Here is a 20,164-nt window from a genome sequence, read left to right on the forward strand (position 1 = left end):
AATTACTTAAAACAGGGACATGAGAAATTATTCTTCAGGGATGCTCTTCATCAGCCATGTGTCAAAAAGCAATGCTGTTCTGGCAGCAAAGTTTTGTGTCTCATCCACAAAAGAAAACATTGATGAAAAAACTAAAAATAACCTCCATAATGCTAAAGTAATTCATGAATTGAATGTGGGGTGGACGATCACATGAGAGGGCATAACTAATGTCAGACCTTCAACTAACCACCCCAGTGCCCTGAAGTCCCTTATGATAGCTCTCAGGCTTCTCCCTGTGACCTCAGCCTTAACAAACCAGGGAGCTTCCAAGTAATACTCTGACCTGGGCCCCATAGGAGAAAAGAACGGCTTGGGCCGTAGTCGGCAGGATTCGAACCTGCGCGGGGAAACCCCAATGGATTTCTAGTCCATCGCCTTAACCACTCGGCCACGACTACACGGACAATGCACTATATTTGCTTCTTTTCCTGGTTAATAGTCATGCATAAAATGGTGCAGATATTTAACCATTAAAGTGTGTGTCCTGCATGTTACACCCACATTATATGACTCTAGGTGAGTACCAGAATTTTTATTCAAGCATCTAAACAGATAAAATCTACAATGAAGAAATGTTTCACTCCTATGCAGTGGATGACTTAGATATATTAGTAGGATTCAGAGGAGTCAAAATGTTGAGCAACAAATACAAAAACTTACTTAAAAAAAAAAAAAAGTTAAGGCACACAGGAAGGGAAATCTTTGCATCTGACATTCACATTCCTCATTCCGGGTTTCAAAAGGGCATTTCTGCCACCTTGGTACACAGAATATAGATGTCTTGCATAGATATTTATACCTTGCTTTAGGAAAAGCTCGGTCTAGTGATGATATCAGCTGCCAGCCAAGGGCCAAAGTCTGTATGAGAAGGTATGAGATTGTTTATGAGTTGGTATAAAATTCAGTTAAACTGCAGTGTAGGGTAAGGAATAGGATTTCGGTTCCTCTGTAAGAGGTATTTGATCCATGTTGAGGCTGAAGTAAAATTTATACCTTGATCTGCCAGGTTCCACTTGTCTAGAATTAAAGGTCGGGTTGGAGTTAGGTCCTAAAGCAGAGATAGTGCCAAGGATAGCACAGAGTTCCCTGATCAAGAAATGGCTAAATCCCTCAAGTGTTGAACATTTCTGGTTTGGAATGGGAGGCTTCAAGGACTACCTGCTGGGACTACAATAAGAAATAGTGGACTCTATCAGGCCCTTGAGTTAAAACTGTAAATATTTATTTTTGGAGGTTTAGGACCAAAAGGGGCTAAAACGGAGCTAGTGCTTGTGAGGGACTGGGTTAATCAGGATCCTCTGAAGTAAAATTATGGCTACTGCTTGGATTAGAGTTCAAGGTGGTAGAAGAGTTTAGGTTTAGGTAAATGCTGGCTTTGGGATTAGGAACTACAGGATTAGAATCACAGGACTATAGGAATTTCAGATTTAGGAGTAGAGTCTATGAAGTTTTAATATCTCATGTCTACCAGACAGCATAATCTTTGTGACTCATGAAGTTGAATGCAAGGGTGCTGAATATCACTTATGACTGTATTTATTAGCAGCTGATCAAGTAATTGTAGGAAAAAGAGATCCAGGGGTCTACAAAACAGAATTTGAGAAGAGGCCAAACAAGTGTTTTTAAGGATTAGAAAGTTTTCCAGCAGATGGAGAAGATGGAGTTCAGAATGGTCTATAGATAAGAGTTGACACTGGAAAGGTTATGATGATTCTGATATTTTGTGGTCTACCAGGCTAGTGTTATGTCTGAGATTAGGAATAGGATTTGACCAAACAGCAGCCACTGCAGAACAGAGCTAGAATTAAGTCAAAGGCTAACCTAGAAAGGACTAATGGAGAGCTTCTCTCATCAGCTGGGAATTCACATCAGCTGCCATGTTAGTGAAAGACTTGATGGAGGATTCTGAGCTTCTATAGGTGAGGTACTTGGCTGTGGAGCAGAAACATTCTGCACCACAGCAGGGAATTCCCTTGACTGGTTGAGGGGCAGCCCTGTCAGAAAGCAGCAGCCTAATGCCTTTGTCCTCCCCATGGCAGTGGCATTCTGACGTCATGGGGGCAGAGCCAGGAGCAGCGGTAGGATCACACCCTGCATGTATAAAACCTGCCAGAGTTTTTTAGGGAGTGCAGGAACCCAGGAGTAGAGTGAACAGTACAGGCAAACAGGACATATGGTGTGTCAGAAGGACATATGGTGCAGCAGTTTGTGAGGGCAGTTTGCACAGGGCAGGTGAGCAGGGAGGGCAGAGTACCTCTGTCTACTTGGGAGACCAGCTCACCTATCAGCTGCCTCCCAAACAGCAAATCTAGCCATGGTCTCCACTAGGCAGAAAGCTCTAGCAAGAAAGAATGTGGTGACTCAGATGGAGTGCATGCCAAAAATGTGCTAGTTCAAGTCCCTGGCTGCAGGGAGTGCCTGAGCCTGTTGTTGCTGGTGAAGGGTGGCTGGGATTCCACCTGCGTGAGGTGTGAGCAGGTGGATGATCTGCTCAGTATGGTTATGAAGCTCAAGGAAGAGGTGGAGAGATTAAGGAGTATCAGTGAGTACAAGCAGGAGATCGATTGGTGGAGTAACTCTCTTCTGAACTTCCGAGAAAGACACCAGGGTGATACCCCCAAAACAGTGGTGGACTCCCTCCCCTGCCATCATGGAGCAGAGGGAGGCGATTTAAGGGAAGAAAAAGAGTGGAAACAGATTCTTTCTTGGTGTCCTAGGTAACCCCTATCCCAAACTACCTTGGTTTGCCAGGTGCCCCTCCATAATAGGTTTGAGGCTCTGGAACTTGCCCCCTTTGCCTATGGCAAAGATGATGGGACTGGGGGTGAAGCAAGAGGCTCAGCTGAAGTGTTTCTACACCAATGCATGCAGCATGAGTAACAAAGAGGAGGAGCTGGAAACCATTGTGTGGCAGGCAAACTATGACTTAGTTACTATTACAAAAACATGGTGGGATCACTCCCGTGACTGGAGTGCTGAAATGAGTGGCTATAAGTTCTTCAGAAGGGATAGGTAAGGAAGGAGGGTTGGTGGCGTGGCTCTCTGTTAGAGTGTTTTGATGTTGTTGAGCTTGGGGCTGGGAATGATAAGGTAGAGTCTCTACAGGTAAGGGCTAGGGGACAGCCAACAAGGCGGACATCCTGGTGGGGCTCTGTTCTAGGCCACCTAACTAGGTTGAAAAGACAGATGAGGCATTCTATAAACTGCCGGCAGAAGTTGCATGATCACCAGCCTTTGTTTTCATGAGGGACTTTGCCTTTCCAGATATATTCTGGAAATACAATACAATGCAGAAAAAGCAGTCTAGGAGGTTTCTAAAGCATATGAAAGATAACTTTCTGATGCAGCTGCTAAGAAAGCCTATCAGGGGAGATGTCCCGATGGACCTGCTGCTCACAAACAGAAGGGCAAGGGCTGGTGGGAGATGTGGAGATTGGGAACTGTCTTGAACAGAGTGACCATGAAATGGTAGCGTTCTCAAATTTTTGTGAAGTTGGGAATGGGGGCAGCAAAACTGCTGCCTTGGACTTCTGGAGGGCAGACTTTGCAACTGTTCAGGATACTGGTAGGGCTAGTAAATATTGGTGATAGGTGAACAGTTGGACTGGATGATCCTAGGGGTCTTTTCCAACCTTGGTAATTCTGTAATTCTGTGAGTCTGTAAGGAATCCTTTAAGGGACTTCTGTTTATTTAATTCCCAGATTATTTGACTAAAAATACTTAAACTGATTAGTCACTCACTAGTATGTGTGAACTGCACGTTTTGAGCCTGTTCATGTTTACGGGGTTTTCTTTGAATGATAATGAAATAATATTCCCCCCAGACTGTGTATAAAACTAGGTAATTAAGTTAAGTAAAATTATATGCATTTCAATGAAAACCCACTACTGATGCCCACAATTATTCATCCCATATTTATCATATATTAATTTTGAAAATATAATAAAGTACATAGAAGTTGGAACAATATTCCTAAAAAATTAGAGACATTTGTTGTTTGTATGTGGTCCTTACTGTTTTTGTAAATTAGTTGGTGAATTAATTAGTATTATTAGGAGGGTTATAACTACAGTGCCCTTATTATGATGATAAATGGAATGGTGAACAGAGTTAAATTATAAGTCTTTGGTACTTCGTTTGATAATCCCAACTATTCTAAAGCCTAAGAAGTACCCCACTAATTTATGATACTGCTCATTTCAGTGGTATTTTCCTTCTGGATCCACAGTATCATTGGTTTCTTTATCCACATTCACTGGAAAACAAATGACTTATTTTTATGGCTTATTTCTTTATAGAATAAGCTAATATTTTTCTCATTTTGTAATGTCAATTGTAAGGGAGAAAACTGTAGAGAGTAGTGAAATTCAAAACCATTCAATACCATGGGGAACAATCCATCAAACCTTCCTGTCACACCTTGCCCTCCAAAATGCAAGTACTGAAATAATCCCAACAGTAACTGCTAAACTGGTTTCTCAATGTGCTAGAAGCAGACAAAACAGCAAGAGATATAGAGGGACAAACTGAAGGCAGGAATGTTTTTGTGGTAGCAATCCATGTAATCCATGAATCAAACTTCCAGACCATCTCTTCTAGTTTATATAGTGAGTTTTTAAAGGTGATAGTTTGCTTCTGGTCATGATTGCATTATATTAATATCTTCATTGACTGACAAAAGGATGGATTGATAAAAGAGATGATAGCTTCTTTAATTTTGCTCCAGAGAGATACTGGATTGAAGCAAACATTACTTTGACCTAAGCCTCAAGGGACTGTATTGCCTAAGCTTCTAAAAAAGAATTTGGAGCTCAGAAAAGAGTGCTAATGATTACGTAGTTCACAGTAAATGGTCTTCAGTTATAGGTATTCAGTCCTGTCATAGGACACAGTTTTTCATTTAGCATGCTATAATACCATCAGATGATATGACTAGGCTATGTCTACGTAATGTTGACATAATGATAAGGAGATGAAGATGAAATAAGCATAGAAAATTAATGCCATAGAAGACATAGTTTAAAAGATAACCTTTTAGTCTTGCTGGTACCACTCTGTCAATTACTAATTCCCATTTTTGTTTGAGAAAAGTAGAGATTTTCATGTAGTTATCTAAGGGAGGCAGAGGCCAGTGTATGATATACTATGCACATCATATGGGTGAGGCAGGAATGTCAAATTTAGATTTGGGTGAAAGCTCATTTAGTGCTATGTACAGTAATAATGACCACATTACTACTCAACAAATAAGTCACAATAATGAAAATATGAAGCTTTGTGATATTACTGTGAATTTTAAGATGAGATTGAGACTGAACAGGTTGGCTACTGTTTTTGTTTGAACACTAGACCAGATAATTTGAATGGCATTACTGTCTTGAAATGTTCCCACTATAGATATAATTGTCTGAATTTCCACTATAGTGAAGGGTGTAGGATAAGTAACAAGCATCTTTGGAGTAAAGGATTTTTTTATTTTTGAACAAAATGATCAGTGCCCTAAGGGCAACTTTTCAACTTATTGTAAAGAAGATTTGGACAGTTTGCCCAGATGATCAGATAAATACCTGTTTGGGTTCTCAGAACACTTTATAAGAGTATCAAGAAAGTATTGTATGTTCCTAGATTAAAAACGGGAAAAAAGATGTCTTCCACTGTTCAGATGTGTAGAAAGATCAGTGTAAGGCACACCTTCAATTATCTTCCATTAAGCACAGGGAAAAATATGAATAAAACTGGATGCAAAGAGAGGGGGAGAAAACTTCTGGAAGTTCAGGAGACAACTGAGGATAGTGCGGCTTGTTCAACTGCTGTCAGATACACAAATATGTTTGAATCTGGCTATGTATAGATTGGGTTAAAAAATATATGATCTCACTATCTCTATATTTTAGTAAAAGTAGAAATTTTAAAGAACTTCTGAATTAAATGGAAAAGTCCAAAGCTTTTCGTTTGTTACCCTAGAAGGGATTAAGGTAACCAAGACAGAACTCTATTACATAGCAGAGGTTTATTTCTGAGATAATTTTCTATACCCCTTTTACTTTGTGTATTTATAAAGTAGAATTTCTGTGTCATTATTAATCTCATCCTAAAGTAGAATTCTAAATTAAGCCACTGGCTGCCATGGTAGTTCACTGAGATTTGATTTTATCAGATATCAACATTTAAAAGGTTAAGTAAATAAGAGGAAATAAAAGAAAAATACATCAACATAAAAAGATTTTTTAATTTCTCTGTTAATTTCTTTCAAATTCTCTATTCTTGTTTGCATAATATGAATAAATAATGTATATATCTGAGCAAGAATTTCTGTGTTAACTGTGGAAACATTGTCACAGTCTTACCAAAAAACTCCTTCCATAGAACTATATAATTGAAATTCCTTACAATCTCAAAGTCACTTTTTAAAAATGTAGGTCTGAACCTCAGCCTCACAAATGAGAAGTTCACTGAATTGTTACATATATGAATTTTTTTCCCCATTATTTCTTGTTTTTATGGTTAACAGTTTGTTCATAGAACACAACATTAATTCCACATTAGCACCATGTATAGTAAAGCCAAAAATCCATGGACTTTCTTATAAGAAAGGATATGATGAATTCAGGCATCAGAACAAGCCTCTGCTGACTCAGTAAAAGACTGAATTTTGTTTTTTTTTTTTCTACTGCTGTAATCCATTATTTAGTACTGGTTCACGTCTGTTTGGTACTTATTATTCAGGAATAGGCATTTGCTTCTTGAGAATTTTGTAGTAAAAGGTAAGTAGGCAAAAAGGCAAGGGTTAGAGAATACAGAACAGATATATTGAGATCTAACAATAAACTTCTAACATTAGGTACTTTGAATAGCTTTAATTTGCTTGTAGGCAGCACACAGCAAGAATAGGTCTATGAGTGATGTTTAATGAGGAAGGAGCATGAGTCTCACAGATAAGACCTGGAAGTCATACCACGCAAAAGAGTATGCATAAGGAGACAGAGAAATAATGACTGTAGGAAAAACTGACAAATGAACTATGTGGATGAATACTGGGAGTAGGAGTACAGAAGAAAATGAAGAGGGAGGATAATGTAGGAAGAACAAAATTATTTATAGCATTGAAGATAAATACATTTTTATGTAAAGTTGTTAAAAATCCATGAAGTATTCAGAGACTATAGTTATGATACCACATAAAATCACACCATGAGTAGACAGAAAACTTCACATTTTTTAATGCTTTTTAGGAGAAAAAAAGACCCTTATCCAAGAAAAATATATGTACTTAAGATGCTGTGCCACAAAGGCAGTTTTGCCTTCATGAATTTGTTTTTTTTTCAGCTAGCATACATCAAGACATGTTGTTCACACTAAGATTACTCCCAAAAGACAGGTTGGAAGAGTAATCATTAGCTTAGTCCTATATTATTCCTGTTGATAGGTGCCAAGCATGGGCACCCAAAGGGGCACCATGCCTTCTGAGTGAAGCCACTTGTAGTATATTGTTTTACACCTAAACACAACATTTATGTGTACCACAGTAAATGTGGTGTACATCTGCTGAAAATTAAGATGAACACAAGTGAATGAAGAACAAAGAACAAGTACAAACACAGCTGAGTAAGATAGCTGAAATGATACCTGAAATACATAGACTTAAAAGCAACAGCAACGAACTAATAAATTCTGCAGATTTGAATGACTGAAAATAGTTACAAGTTTGTTACATAAAATATTCTATGAATGGTATGTAGGTCTAGCTTCTTATTAATTACGTGAAGAACACAATATTTTTGACAGCTACTTCTAAATGGAAAAATTAGTGGAGATTCTACATTAAGGACTATGCCATAAAGCAAGATGTATGAAAATTTTGCCTTAAAGTTGTTACTCTTAATACTGAATACTTGGCTTTATAACCTTTATTTTCTTCTGAAACATTTATTCTTAAATGTTTTTATCCTTTTTTATAGAGCAGTATCACCTAGAAATCTCAGGTCAGTATCTGCTGTTTAAAGAACTGAACAAGCTTATGGTGACAGCTGATGTGTTTATTTTAACAGCAAAAGAGAAGAATGAGTGAAATAAACAAAATGATGCAGGAGAAAGAAGGATACAAAGTGTAATCATAATAAACTTAGCATAGCCTTGTGTACAATTTGTAGAAGTAATACCAAAAAAAGAACAAAACAATGCACCGTCTGCTGTAACACTGCTGTAGCTCTGCGGCTATCCCTGCAGAGTGATATGTGAACATGGAAAGGCAACTTCAGTAGCAAATCTGTAGACTAACATGAGTGAGATCAGTCTGAAAAATGTTTTGAGTACATGTGGGAATTTTTCAGTTTTAAAATCATAGAAAAGGGATTTTTCTCCATTAAGTCTGAAGATGTGTTTACTTAAGTAAGTCCTTGCAGTCAATCTTACAAACTAGCAATTAAAACATCACAGCCTATCAGAATTAAAAAACAGAGCATTGAAACATTTGTTTTTTGTTTAGACGATGTCCCTAGATGAACAAAAGCAACTACACCAAATATTTATTTTATCCTTTTCATTTTAGATTTTCCCTTACGGGTAAAAATATGTATCTAGTCATTTATGGAGTACTTTTCTTTCAGCATAGTGTCTTGTATTTAACGAGTTCAAAACTAATCAGAGACATAAAAGGCTTTAATGACGAGTTAAATAGAAAGTAGAATGAAAGAAAGGTGTATTAATAATCCTTAAATAGGTTTTTATTCAGTTCAAGATATATGGATTAGCGTAATTGATAAAGGCGGGATCATCTTTGCACTTTTTGAGTCTAATTTAAGGAGATGAGTCTTGGAAACATGCCTGTTAATCAACTCAGTTAGGCTTTTATAAGTAATCTTACTTGTCTGTCTCAGAGGACTACATTTAGAAAGTGAGTTTCTGATCTTCATTTAAATCAAGGTAGCAGCAAGTTAGCTGAAGCACTCTAATGGATCGTGCTTGAGGGCCTGTGAAACTAAATGGCAAACAGGAACCATGCAACCCAATGAAGCAAAGTTGTAAGTAGTTGCCATAGTTGTGGCAACGTGATTATGCATACACCACTCTTGCTTGTAGATTCTGAAATAATTTCAGTAACATCTGGCAGTGGACTACGTTTATCAATTTATTCTATCAGAGAAATTTGCTGCATTTGGGCACCTCAGTACAGGAAGGACATTGAGGCACTGGAGCAGGTCCGAAGAAGGGCAACAAGGCTTGTGAAGGTCTTGGAGAATATGCCATACAAGGAGAGACTGAAGAAACTGGGGCTGTTTAGTCTGGGGAAAAAGAAGCTGAGTGGAGACCTTAATGCACTCTTCCAATATCTGAAAGGTGCTTACAGCAAGAATGGGATTGGTTTCTTCTCACTGGTGACAGGTCACAGGACGAGGGCAAATGGCCTCAAGTTGCGCCAGGGTAAGTTTAGGTTGGATATCAGGAAACACTTCTTTACAGAAAGGGTTGTTAAGCACTGGAACAGGCTCCCCAGGGAGGTGGTTGAGTCACCATCCCTGGATGTGTTTAAAAACCATTTGGATGTGGTGCTCATGGACATGATTTAGCGGAGGGTTGTTAGGGTAGTTTGGTTAGGTCATGGTTGGTCTCGCTGATCTTTAAGGTCTTTTCCAACCTGAGTGATTCTATGATTCTATGCGTAGCTATTAAGATTTATTTTCAACATCTTTAAAAATCACTTTTTTTCTTAATAGTTCTGGCTGAGATTCACTGATTTATGTTGGTTTCTTTTATTTATTTATTTATTTATTTATTTTTATTTTTTGCTGTCATGCCAACAGATACTTAAAGGGGCCAGAGTTTTCTACTCTTTCAAGTTGAATAACATTTATTCATGTGAGTAGCTTCATAATTTGCATTAGAGTTTACTGCTAGTAAGTTCTGGTTCCATATATAGAATTATTTATTTGAGGCCAGATTTACATCTAGATTATGTATTAGCTACTGTGACAACTTACATGACTAAGTGCAAATGTGTCTGATCTCAAATAAGTGATTCTGGAATTCTACTAATGAATGAACACACTGGAAGCAATCTTAAATGCAAATTATTTCCATTCTTTATATAAGTAGGATTTAGAAAACTCTATAGGGAACAACAACTTTGCAGAAGATTGTGTTTGCTAAAATTATGTCACCATAAGAAGTACTGAAACAAAAGAACGTGATGTTCAGTTTATTAGTGCAGACAAAGCAATACTTCTGAATATTTTGCATTTTACATATGTTCACAGAAAAAGTATGAGAGAGATTGCTGAAGTTTTCCACTCCTGGAAAAAAAAATCTGCAGCATCTTTAAAAATACTGTTTTAGTATCTAAAGTGACAATCAAAACACAAAATAACATAAATAAGAAGTCCAACTATTTCTGGCTCAAGGAACCTGTCTTCTATGCCTCACACTTGATATTACCTTAGAGACATTCTGCAATCCATCTCTTCTCCATTCTGTTTTTTTTTCAGTAATTATCACTGCATACAAATGTAATAATGCAGGAGAAGAGGCCTTTTCTCCAAGAAATTTTAAGAACAGCAAAGGTAGCATATGGAAATTAGAATATTTTTTAGAAACTTAGTGGGAGGTAGGGATGAATGCAACCTCTGAGTACTGTGCTTAGCTGTGTCATTGGTTGTATCACATGATAATGTAAGCTGCAGACTGCTCTTCCTCCTTTCTTCCCCTAGTTAATTCATTTGCTTGGGAAAATGAGATAGTCTTCATATAGAAAATGGAAATTTTAAATACAAATTCCCCAGACATCAACAAATACAGAAATTTTAAGGTCTGAACACTTAGATTTCTCTTTTTTTTTTTCCTAGAAAATATATTTTACATATATGTTATGAGTAGAGTTGTAACCAGAGCTCATATAATCACATCTATGTAACTTAGACAGTGTTTGTGAGAACTTGTCTGTTTCCATGAAAAGGTCTGTCATGACATCCATCCACCCTTACTGCAGCATATGCAGTGTTGGTGACCTTAGCTATGTGCAAGAATAGCTCAAGTGAAGTTCCTTTCTACCAGTACTTCACTTCTTCTCTCTTCATTGTCACGGCAAAGTAACCTGTCTCTCTGATATGAATGGCTTAGTGCTCTCACACCATCTGCTCTTTTGATGCCTTAGTGCCCCAGTGCTTTGTTGTTTTCTGAGACATTTCTAAGAGGACAGGAAAGCTGCAGCGTATGGTGAATGTAATGCACTGCAAGAGGCTACCTATAAACAGCTGTGGTGTATGACTGTTCCCCTTTTGCATTCACACAGTGCACAGCACTGTAGCATTGCTCTACAGATACAGCTGATACTAACAAACGTTACAGGACAGCAAGGCTCTTACACCCCTGAAACATCTGTCCTTTGGCTCTACTTGTGTCCACTTTGCTGCTTCTCCCACAGCCCCAACAGGGTGGCCAAACTCTGCCAAAGGTTGTCTGGCTGGAGAGGTCTCGGTATAACCACGACCCTTGCCACCTCAGAAGCTTGGACCATAACAGGGGCTTACACCTTACTGAGAGTGCAAAGTACTGAGGGCTCAACAGTGGCACTCAGGCCTGTGCCTTGGACCTGTTTAATTTCTTTGTATGGACATGGTGAACTCCTTGGTCAAAAGAGCCAATTGCTGCACTTTCATTGCCTGTACAAAATCATAGAATCACAGAATGGCTTTAGCTGGAAGAGACTTCAAGGATCACCAAGTTCCAACTCCCCTGCCACAGGCAAGGTTGCCAGCTGCTAGATCAAGTACTAGATGAGGCTGCCCAGGGCCTCATCCAACCTGGCCTTGAACACCTCCAGAGTTGGGGCATCCACAACCTCTCTGGGCAGCCAGTTACAGCACCTACCTCACAACCCTCTCAATGAAGAACTTCCTTGACATCTAATCTAATCTCTTCTCTTTTAGTTTAAACCCCCCCTTGTCCTGTCACTATCTACCCTTGTAAGAAGTTGATTTCCCTCATGTTTATAAACTTCCTTTAGATCTTTTAAGGCTGTATAGGTAAGTTGCTCTCAGTACTGCATTTCTGGGCCTTTCTGTCTGCTCAAAGCTGGGCTATGTGTTATGCAAGTGCAGCTCCCTCAAAATATCTAGGGCAGAGGATGTCAGCATACTTTTCTCTCATTCAGGAAAATCATCTAACGAGCATTATTCTTTTTTTCCCCCCTAAAAAATAATACAATTTGTGCAAGACATCAAATTCTTTATATTATATCTGAAATATGGAAATAATCAGAATGAGTTGTAAGTAATATCACCTTACAAGACACTAGTACTTTACAAAAATTAAGAAAAGCCAAAAACTCTTCTGTAAAAAATCAAGTCTTATTCTAGATGGTGACAGTTGCAGTACAGTGGAATTTCAGAATCATCTCCTTATGCTGCCTGGGTAATATAGCTATTACCCTGATTTGACATGTGTCAAAATATCCCTATAGTCTCTGTCATTCTGGTTAATACACCTCCGATGACAAGCTGCCTTGGGTCCTCAGCTGTATGAGTGAAGAATATTAAGTGAGCATCATATCTGCTCCTAGTTTTATAAAGGTTAAAATATGACATTTTATATAAACCTTTAATTCATCACCAGAGTTAAAAGTTTAGTGCCACTAAAAGTTATTTAATAGTAATAATAATAGAGATAACTTGTATTTACGTTAAGGCTTTTATATCTAAACCCTTTCAAAATCATTTATAGTCAACAATTTTAGGAGGGATTTTCCCCAAGATCAAAATTTGTCCATCTATCAGGGTTCTGCTTTTTGCTTGCAACATTACAACAAACTCATCATTCATTATAAGAAAAGAGAAAAAATGGAATTGTGAATAATTTGATAGATTAATCTGATCTTTTAAATATCAAAGCAGGTCAAAATGAAGAGCTTTCCACGTGTCATGTCTGAAGTCAAAAAGTACAAAATTAGGCATCATTTTGACTCTGCACCATAAAGCAAGTTACAGTGTGGCTGAGTGGCTTCAGCAAACCCTGAAAATTTTACCTCCTGCAGTAAAAGAGGTAATATTTTTCTGCAGATAAAACACAGCAAGATATTAATTTCAGTGAGTGCAACAACAACAACAACAAAAAACCACCATGTTTTTACAAATTGAAACTTGATGCTTTTTTTTTCCCCCATAGGATTTTGTGAAACTAGCTGTTGGGAGTGCTGAAAATGAGAATAAATAGCACTTCTATCACTGAGAGCATCTTTTCCAGTACGTGCAAAGTTATCTTTAGATATCTCCTCATTGTAGGCTTCAGAAGTGATTTAACTTTCCAGAAGTCATTGCATATGATAGATTGGGACAATGATATTATGGCCTAACAGCTGGACTCTCTGCGTGAAACAATTACTGCCAGTGAGGAAAAATGTGAGCAATTGGGTACTAGCCTAATGGAGACAGAAGGGAATGGTTACAACCCGGAGGTAATAATGGAGGGATATGATTTAATTATTTCTAAACTGAGTAAAGACAATAAATCTTCTAAATCTAAACCAGACTTGATTAAAAATGAACTATCGAGCAAAAATATTTACATTTTGCATTTCTAATTCAAAGTTTTTCCAGAGAGGAGACCCTTCATATTAAAATGAATGCCAAAAATATTCAGAGTTCATTTTCATTATCTTTCAAATCCATTCCATTTCTCCTTGTTAAGAAGTGAAGGTCTGTATTCTCTCCTAGTGCAAACAGACAAATCTCTCTTGATGTTCTGTGCTCCCATTTACCACACTGAAAAATGTGGCAAAATTATGAATGAATCAGGGAATCTCAATGTAGTATTTAAATATGCAGTCAGAATTTCTGCACACAGATTCTCATAACCAATTTCTCCCACTCCTGTGAGTAGATTTGGGCAGCTAATCCCTTAAAAAAAAATCAGTACTTTCTTGATACCAATGGGAAAAAAAATATATAAATCCCAGGAATTTAAACAATAAGATATCAGGCTTTATATCTGATTCAAGGAAGTTACTTTACATAAATTTTGTTTTGAGGGCAATAAGAATTCTGTTTTCACATGAAAAAGAATTCACATCTTTAATATTCAAAACTTCATGAAATCATTTCACTGGAAATGCTGCTATATTGAAAGCAGATTGGAAATGTTGGATGCAAAGTTCTTTGGAAGAGTGTCCTGTACAATTTCATGACATTGCATACAATTGAATTGTTCAGATATTTTTAATACAAGAATCAAAACCACTCATGAGATGTAAGTCCAAGAAGCTCTTCTATGCTATTGCTGTTTGGTGATGCAAAGGGGAAATCTACAAACCAAACAAAATTGGAAAGATAGTTTCATAATAATCAATACCATCATGCAACTATTGAAAATAAAATGGAAGTGACCTTTAGATTTGCAACTACAAAGCACAGTGTTTTTTCCCTCATGAGTGAGCATTGGGCCTTAGAAGCCAAGAATCATTTTGCAGCTCATCAAACATAGAACTAACTCTAACTGGCACCAGCACAACATACTGCCTCAATTCAGTGACACTGATCTGTTCGGCAGAGTTGATCTTTTAAGGAGGACCATTTACGAGCAAATTCAATTATTTTTGTTTTATGAAATGTGAAAAGAAATTGTGGGGGTGTTTGCATGGGCATTGCTGGAAAGTGGGTTGGTTAGTGATACCTGCAAAAAATTAGGTGGTGAGTGTAAATACTGTATCAAATACACTGAACTGTTTGGATGCTGTTTGTCCCTGGAAGATGACAACCAAATGGATTAAAGAGTAACCAGGGAACTAGTAAGAGACAGAAACAAGGGATCAGCTGGCAAAGAAGCAAAATAGAACAACAATTCACAATAGGAAGAGAGACAGTGGAAATGGTAGCAAAGCCTGGTTTGGCACCACGAGGCATTACCTGATGGTATCACAAACTTCCCACAGAGCATTGCAGGCTGCCAGCTCCGGGCTGGGGCTGGATGGGGGTACTCACATCTTGGAGTGTCTGTGGGGACCTGGCAGGAAATTTTGCACTAGCATCAGTCCCCAAAGGCTGTGGGGATATAGGGGCACTCACAGAGCTGGGGCAGCCAATTCACCAGGGGGAGATGTCTGTGTAAGTGTGCAAATGTGGAATCAAAAGTCCCACAAGTGGAGGTGTGTGTGACATGGAAAGGGCATGTGCAGTTAGACTGTGCGAGTGTGTGCATGTGCTTAGAGTACAGAGATCAGTTACAGAACGATCCTTAGAAATGTATAAAGTTTATTAACATTTTGTGTGTCTCTAGTATGTTTTTTTAATCTGCAGCATTGCTGATATTAATCCTGAAAGTACAGTTCACTCATTTGCAATTAATTTTGTGACATTGTTTTACAAATAAACTACTTTGATCTTGATTTATTTTTAACAGCATGAACTGAGCAGCACTTCTCTGAGTCAGATATTAAACAATTTCTGCACATTTTTGCACACTAGGGCACCTTGATAAACATAGCTGGAGAAGTTAGAACATTTCAGTGTGGCAGTCTTACTTTGATATTTTTCATGCAATAATATGATTTCTCTTTCCTGAGATACAAAGACTGAACAAACAGAAGTAGGTCAGCTAATGCCAACTGCATGGAGGGAAGAGAAAGATGAAAGGTAGATGGGGCAGTGAAGTAGAAAACTGCAAGTATTTTTGTTTGAGAATGAGAGCTCAGCAATGTACCTAATGACTAGATTAACAGTATATGAAGATCTGTTCTTAACACTGGGAAACTCTAACGAGCTGTGCTAAGAACAAAAACTCTAGGAAACACTAAGAAAAAAAGTTTTCCATGCTAATCTTTGAGGTTGAAACTTTGAGCACAAACAGAAAGTCAGCAACAGTTACTGGGATCACACAGAAAATACTGTAATGTAATGTATTAGATGACACTGACATCCATCCTACTGTACCATCAATACAGAATCCAGTATGGTAACAATAAAGAATTAAAAAATATGAACCAAAAATATTCTTTCCCATACTCAAGAGTATCATTATAAACAACTGCAGAAGATTTTTTTTTTTTTTAAAGGATCCTTGAAGAAAAAAAATGAAAACTAACACAATCACCACAAGGAACTTTCGTTTCATTTTAATTTCTGAGAGATTCCATTCTCTTAAATCAGTACTGAGCTTTTTCCCCAAGGTAGAATAAGAAAATAGGATTGCGTGCATCATTCAAGAATTAATTTGCTGATTCGTACAGTGGAAATTAAAGTCCCATTTTTAATTTTTTTTTCTGAAAAAAATCACTGAAAGATTCCAGAAATCCTTATTAAAATATATGTATTTCATAGAGTTCAGAAAATTAAGTCTGACAGTTGAGTTCTGAAACTTACAAAAAGAAATCAATTTTTTCATAGAGTTTGACTAAACAATGAATATTAAACATGAACTCACTGGAAAGGAATTGAGGAAACTTAAGCAAGTTTATTGGATGATCTCTGGAAGCCCCTTCCAGCACCTACAGTTGTGTGATACTGTGAAGTTTATGTTTCTCATAACTTCTCCTTCTTTCAAGTTTTTTTTTTTTAATGCATTTGAAAAAATCAGTTTGTTCCTAGCATTTTGTCCTGCTCTAACTGCATCAAAATAAAGTGATCTCTAGAAAAAAAAATAATGAAAAAGTTACTACAACTGAAATTAATTTAATTTACATTACTGTGAAAGGCATATTTTGTTGCTCTCCTTTCTGAGGTTCACCTATACTGTTCAGGTTCAAGAATACAGACACATCAGCACACTTTGATACATTTTTCAGCTTGGTCAAGTCTTTTCTTGACCAGTGCTGAGAACCGATGATAACTAGGATCATGCAGAACATATCTAGTATTTTATTTTCTAACAGAAGTAATAAGAATGATATTTCATCAAGTTTCAGTGATAATTTATAATATAAAAATACAAGCAACTCAGCAAACCGTAATTTTATTAACACTAATCATAATTTATAAGGAGTTTGTCCATATCTAAAATTCAGTAATTAAGTACTTATGTACCTTTTCAAAAGAAACATGGAAAAATGCAAACTAACAAAAAAGAACTAACAAGAAATAATGAGTTGACATGGTACCAAAACATGCCCAAAATTATGATATATGATTATTTGATACGGTTTCGTTGCTTCAAGAAAAAAATTTCAAAGCAGATAACAGTGAAGTGATGATATTTTATTTAAATGGAATACTTGTGTTGATCATATTTTTTTCCTTTCCAGATACATGAGATAAAAGCAGAATATGATTAAAGGACTAGCTACCATATCAAATTAACACTTCTAGTTCCATTTGCTAACAACATACACTAAGGATCTACGTCAAGGTGATTGTGCTGACAGTCACCATTCAAAAGGTACTTTGGAGGGCTGTGCTATCCTGCATTGCACTGCAAAGTAGAGAACTGAGTATTTCATTTGGTATCTTAGAATACAGGTATGGGATAAGAGCAAAGCCTTGGATGTGGGAACAAAGGCACAGGGTGATTTGCTGGGGACTCCCTGTGCAGGATGATAACAGTGAGGCATGGAAGGACACTGTCTCTGGGCCTATTGAAAGCTCACCAGTGGTCAGCTGCAGAGCTGCTAGCATGGGAGTAGGGCAAAACCATTATAAGGACAACACAGAATAAAAAGCATGTATCCAGAATATATCACGCTCAATATGCAGTAAATTGAAATTTAGTAAAGCATTGTAGAGAAATGCAGAATGAACAAGGCATAAAAGGGTCAGAAGTACACACTGGACACCAAGGCATGGAGAAGGAAACCAGAACTATCAGAGTTATATCTCCCTTCATGAAGCACTGGGGTGCTGATGAGATACAACACTCCCAGCCTCACTGCTCTAAAACCAACAGCCTTAGAATATATGGTGACACAGCACTAGAGCAAGGGGCAGATACTAGGAAACCTGAATAAGACAATTTTAACTGTATTCTTACTTTCAGTAGTGATATTTTTCATTTTTCTTTCTATTTATAATAAATCAAATCTGAAATAATCGTAATTATTTGGTTTGACTGTAATAATAATCTGGCTTAGCATAACAATGCTTTGTTATTCCTTTAGTGGGATTTTGAATACAACAAAGGAATACATGAACTCCACAGTCCAAGAGAGCCCTTCAAAACCGAATACATCTTGTTAAAAATAAGGTGAGCACCAGGAGAAGCACTTTGCTGATCCAGGGGTCAGATTTGAGAATTTTCCAGCAAAAGCTTTGTGATATTTCACTATCTTCTGAGAAAGAACTTGTATCTGAAGCCTTATAGAAACTTAACTAGTCAAATTTGTTCCTTGAGTAAAAACTGTGTACATATTGCCCCAAAATGTCCCAGAAGTCACCTGAAATGAACCAAGAACATCTGATCAGAGCTCATTAACTGTATTTTTGGAGAAGTGACAACAGCAATATAAGTCTATTTATATTTACCTCTCTTTAATGGAAGTAGTAAACAATGTTCTTACATTTGAAATAACTCACAGTGACAAAGATGTAGGCGAGGATTCTCTTCACATACCTGTATGTGTCAATCAGAAGCAGGTCTTCCTAAATAAATGAAGTTACACCCATGCAAACTCACTGTAATTGCAAGGAAATAACATTTTCAGGGTTATGATGGTAGAAAGATGTAATATGAGAATGACACAATTAATTTTCTCCTCTTCTCCTGGGTGTAGCTTAGGGAAAGGTGATGACAGCTCAGAGGTGGGAAAAGATGTGATGAGGGAGATATGGAGGGAGAGGGAATGGCTGAACGACAGCCAGCTGTCAGCTATGTCGTCAGTCAGCAACTGTGCTATAAATGGGCAAAGTCAGGGGACTGGGGTTTGGAGGTTTTCTAGGAAAGAAAGGAGAAATGTATATTGTTTGGGTAACCTAATTGGGAAGGGAGAAGTTGTTTTGTGATTTTTATGACAGAAGTCTGGCAGGTGGAGTGCTTCTTGGCTGAAAGGTACAGCTGACTGAATACAAACACTTTTCTGATTAGACAACAGAGGTACCCAGGCAAGTATGGCTATCCCTGGAGGTAAAGGGTCTACTCTGATGTAGTCTAAAAATACAGTTTGAAGAAAATCCAGCCCAATTAGGGCTACAAAAAGGATCCAAGAGATGGGACACCCCTTCTATTGGGACAGGCTGAGAGATCTGGGGCTATTCAACCTGGAGAAGAGAAGGCTCTGGAGAGATGTGATAGTGTCCTTTCAGTATCTAAATGGGGGCTATAAGAAAAAAGGGAACAGATTCTTTATTAGGGTTTGTTGTGATAGGACAAGGAGAAATAGTTTTAAACTAAAGGAGGGGAGATTTTGATTGGATATAAGAAAGATGTTTTTCACAGTAAGTGTGGTGAGACACTGGAGAAGGTTGCCCAGAGAAGTTGTGGATGTCCTGTCCCTAGAGAAATTCAAAGCCAGGCTGGACAGGGCTGTGAGCACCTGATTTGGCTGTAGGTGTCCCTGTTCATTGCAGGGGGGTTGGACTGGATGATCTTTAAGGGTCTCTTCCAACTCAAATGATTCTGTGGATTTCTTGGGCTGATGAAGTTACATCTCCATAGCTCTAGATTGCCCTGGTGTGGCCCAGCACCCATGGTGGCCATGACCAGGACAGCAGTGGTGTGAGAGAAAAAGTTATTGCTGCCCTCGTGCCACTGCCCTGCCCTGCCTCAGCAGCCTTTCTTTTACAGCCTGTGGGAAGTTAAGGTGGTTAACAAGCAGCCATGCAGGTTTTAGTTCCTCACTGCCTCTTTTGAGACTAGTGTCCTCCACAACAGGTAAGAACATTGCCATTCACCAGCCTCATCCAAAGCCTGAAGGGAGGCTCAGTCTCTGCAAAGCATTTTTTTTATTGTAAACACAGAACTGCTTATTGGGAAACACAAGAGCAGATTTGCTTCCTGGTTCATGCTACTGCATTTTTGTATTGAGGAGGAAGAGCTTTGCAATGAGGAAGTTAAAGCTAACAAAATGTCAACAAAAATGAAAAGAAATGGGACTCACCTCTAAGTGCTGCAGAGTGAAAGAGTGATCTCAGTCCTCAGTTTTCATGCTGGTGGTTATCTTCAAACATTAATATGTGTAGGATAAGGAAACCAGAGCTAGGATGCTCAGAGGA

General features: G+C 37.9%; 1 long non-coding RNA gene and 1 other non-coding gene across 3 annotated transcripts; one reads left to right on the plus strand and one right to left on the minus strand.

Moving 5' to 3' along the window:
• Positions 1 to 358: 358 nt before the first annotated feature.
• TRNAS-AGA lies at positions 359 to 440 on the minus strand. Its single transcript has one exon. It is a non-coding gene; the product is annotated as a tRNA-Ser (tRNA).
• A 1,642-nt stretch (positions 441 to 2,082) lies between these two features.
• Positions 2,083 to 18,600, plus strand: LOC121110424. Of its 2 annotated transcripts, none has more exons than XR_005858238.1 (3): positions 2,083 to 2,120; positions 17,266 to 17,399; positions 18,115 to 18,600. It is a non-coding gene; the product is annotated as an uncharacterized LOC121110424 (long non-coding RNA). The 2 variants fall into 2 exon arrangements; XR_006938838.1 differs by lacking the exon at positions 2,083 to 2,120 and adding an exon at positions 2,127 to 3,054.
• The last annotated feature ends 1,564 nt before the right edge of the window (positions 18,601 to 20,164 follow it).

Source organism: Gallus gallus, chromosome 3 (genome assembly GCF_016699485.2).
Source record: "Gallus gallus isolate bGalGal1 chromosome 3, bGalGal1.mat.broiler.GRCg7b, whole genome shotgun sequence".
Taxonomy (NCBI): Eukaryota; Metazoa; Chordata; class Aves; order Galliformes; family Phasianidae; genus Gallus; species Gallus gallus.